Source organism: Elephantulus edwardii, unplaced genomic scaffold, assembly GCF_000299155.1.
Source record: "Elephantulus edwardii isolate Elephantulus edwardi_28Jun2011 unplaced genomic scaffold, EleEdw1.0 scaffold00098, whole genome shotgun sequence".
NCBI lineage: Eukaryota > Metazoa > Chordata > Mammalia > Macroscelidea > Macroscelididae > Elephantulus > Elephantulus edwardii.
The window spans coordinates 2308659-2312433 of record NW_006399848.1 but is presented as its reverse complement, the minus strand read 5'-3'; positions in this window follow the sequence as shown (position 1 = coordinate 2312433).

Below are 3775 nucleotides of genomic sequence, written 5' to 3'. Positions count from 1 at the left end.
TTTATGTTTCTTATAGAAGGTACTTGCCATGAATAAATCATTGAATGTGCAGATCTCTATCATTCTATCTCTAGCCTCATTTCTCTCACCGAGCCCATGTTTTCCAGCTACTGATCCTTCTTCCCTGTTCCCAACTTTTGCGTTCCAGTCGCCCATTATTATCAATGCATCTTGATTGCATGTTTGATCAATTTCTGACTGCAAAAGTTGGTGGAAATCTATTTCCTCCTCTTTGGCTCTTGTTGTTGGTGTATATATATTTGAATGATAGTGGTATTCACTGGACTTCCTTGTATGCGTATGGATATTATCCTGTTGCTCACCATATTGTATTTCAGGATAGATCTAGAAATTACTTTTTTAATTATGAAACCAACCCCATTTTTTCTCACCTTTTCATCTCTGGCATAGTAAATCATATGATCACCTGATTCGAAATGTCCCATGCCAAGCCATCTCATTTCGCCAATACCTAGTATGTCAATATTTACACGTTCCATTTCTTTCTTAACAATGTCCAATTTCCCTACATTCATGCTTCTCACATTCTATGTTCCAATCACTAGTGTCTCTTTACAGCTGTTCCTCTTTCTCTGTGTTTCCATTTCTAAGATCTCAGTTTCAATTGCCATGTCTCTTAGTCCAAATGATAGTCTAAGTGCGCTCTATTGTACATAGGGTTTTCAAAGGCTTGTAATTTCGGAAGTGGATGGCCAATCCTTCTTCCTAGTCTGTCTCAATTTTTAAATATATATAATAGTATCTGACAAAAAAAATAATAATAGTATCTGACAGACAAGCATTCTACAGAAAAGAGCAGATGAAAGACATTTACCAGTTAGAAAAGGACATGTTATTGCCAGGACAAACCACGGGCACTGTGGGGACTTCTCCCACTTCTGGTTCCTATTCTGATAAATTTTTAAACCTACAGGAAATACACAAATTCCTTCAAACTCACACTCCACACAGACAGATGTAGAATATTTGAACAGACTCATCACAAAAGAGGAAATTGAGCAGGTCATAAAAAGACTTCTCCAACCAGAAAAAAAAAAGTTCTGACCCAGATAGTTTCAAGGCTAAATTCTACCAAACATTCAAAAAACAACTATCATCAATTCTACTTAAATTATTTCAGAAACTGGGGGGGGGGGGTGGCAATATTCCCAGAGTCAGTCATTCTATGAAGCAAGCACAACCCTAATCCCCAAACTGGGGAAAGACATTTAAAAAACTCAAACTATAGACCAGTATCTTTCAAGAATATAGAAGCAAAAATCCTTAACAAATTTCTGACAAATAGAATCCAACATTATATCAAAAAAAGTAATTTATCATTACCATTATCATAAAAGGTATTCGAGGATGGTTCACCATAAGAAAGACAAATAATATAAACTTTCACCTTAACAAAGCAAAGGACAAGAATTGCATGATCCTATCAACTGATGCAAAAAAAGGCCTTTGACAAAATCCAACACCTCTTCCTGATTAAAACCCCCCCCCCCAAAAAAATAAGAATAGAAGGGAATTTCCTCAACAAAATTAAAAGTGTATATGCAAAATTAAAAACCAACATCATTCTCAGTGGAGAAAAGCTAAAAGTAATCACCCTTGACAACAGTGACCAGACAAGGTTCCCACTTTCACCGCTCCTGTTCAATGTTACATTGGAAGTACTCGCTAGGGCGATATGACAAAAGAAGGAAGCAGGAGACATCCAGAATGGCAACAAGATGGTAAAACTGTCAGTATGTCACTGTATGCAGAAAATAAAATAGTGTGTACAGAAAACCCTAACCATTCAACTAAAAAAACCTGTTAGACTTAGTAGACCAATTTAGTAGAGTGGCAGAGGATATAAAATCAAAATACAAAACTCAATGGGTTTTCTCTATAGTAACACGGAAAAGGAAACTAAGAAAGTAATATCATTTACAATGTTGTTGTTATTGATTGCTGTTGAGTCACACACAACTCATAGTGACTCTATGAACAAAAGACCTGAGGCCTTTCTATAACTATCGTTTCTCCAAGTTCATTGAGTTTCCAGAGGCATGTGGTTTAGGAAGTGGCCTGCTTCCAAACCTGTCTTAAAACTGGGAGCTCTACCAACACTGTCCACCATGGGCAGCCATTATGGCATTTGAGACCCAAAGGTACAAGGTTCAGTGTCACAGCAAACCCAGATTACCTCAGCAAAGCAAATTGACAGAAGAGTGCTGTACTTAGAAGAATGTTCCTCTAAAATATAATAACAAGGGATTAAAATATAATCCCTCCCTCGGGCCCAACTCTTAAATATAAGGGCCCTCCAGGAGGTCTTGATGACTCTAAAAAGAGAGCTTAAATAAAAAAGCAACCAAACAGTCCACAATGACCCTCAGCCAAAACAAGAGAGCCCATCTTACAGAGGCCAGTCACTTCACCCAGTCTCCAAAATGGAGACAAGGACTTGGCCTTAAATGCAAGTGTTCTCCTGGAGATCTTGTTGATTCTAAAAAAGAAGCTTAAATAAAACAACAAAACAATCCACACAGATCCTCAACCAGAACAAGATCACTATTATACAGAGTCCAGCCTCTTCATCCAAGTCCAAAATGGAAGACAAGGGCTTTGGTGTTTTATGTTGTTGTTAAGTACTATCTAGTACTGACCATATAAACAAATGACTTTAACCTTGTTCCAAACTAGTGTGCTTTCTCTCCACAGGCATGTTTAGGAAGTCGATGCCATTCCTGCTTCCAAGCTTGTCTTAATCTTTGAGCTCTACCAAATATTGTCAACAATATGTAACCATTATGGCATTTGACAGAACAATGGCACAACACTCAGTACCACAGCAATCCAAAGTTACCTCAATACAGAGAAATGACAGAACAGTGCTGTACCACTTAGGAGTGTTCATTTCAAAAAGGCCGCAGGTCCACACATCAGGCTCTCATTGGTTCCCCACAAGAGGCTTCCAGCCACAAATCAGATATTTGGGAATAAACCTAACTAAAGAAACAAAGGAAGTTTATGAAGAAAACTATAAAACACTATTACAAGAAACAGTAAGAGACACAAATAAATGGGAAACTGTTCTGTTTATGAATAGAAAGACTCACTATAGTGAAAAGTACAACCCTATCAAAAGCTATCTTCATGTTTAACACAATCCCAATAAAGATATCAAACTCATTTTTCAAAGACATAGAAAAGATGATTGGCAATTTTATTTGGAAAGGAAAAAGCAATAAACAAAGCACTTCTGAAACACAAAACAAAAATAAAGTGGGAGGCATAGCACTCTCATTTCAAAACCTACTGTTGTTGGTATAAGCCACCGAGTTGCCTGTGACACATAGCAACTCAAATGTACAACAGCTCTGAACCCTGCCCCATGCTGAGCCAGTCTGACTAACTCCAATACATCTAATCCCATTGCCCCAGTTTTCCCCATTCCCTAGGATCATGTCAAACCACCTCATCGGGGGTCTTCCTCTCCTGTGCTGCCCTTCCACCCTTTCAAGAATGATGTTCTTCTCCAAGGACTGTTTTGTCCTGGCCATAAGCCCAAAGTATATGAGATGGAGCTTGAAAGTCCTTGTCTTCAAGGAGAAACTTGGTTTCACCCTCTCCAAAACAGACCTATTTGCACTCCTGGTATGTTCAATACTTTTCCCAGCAACACAACTCAAAGAAAAAAAAACTTCTTTTGTCATTTTTAGTCACTGTCCAGCTCTCTGTTTAGCATGTAAATAGGAACATCATGGCCTGGATCAGATTC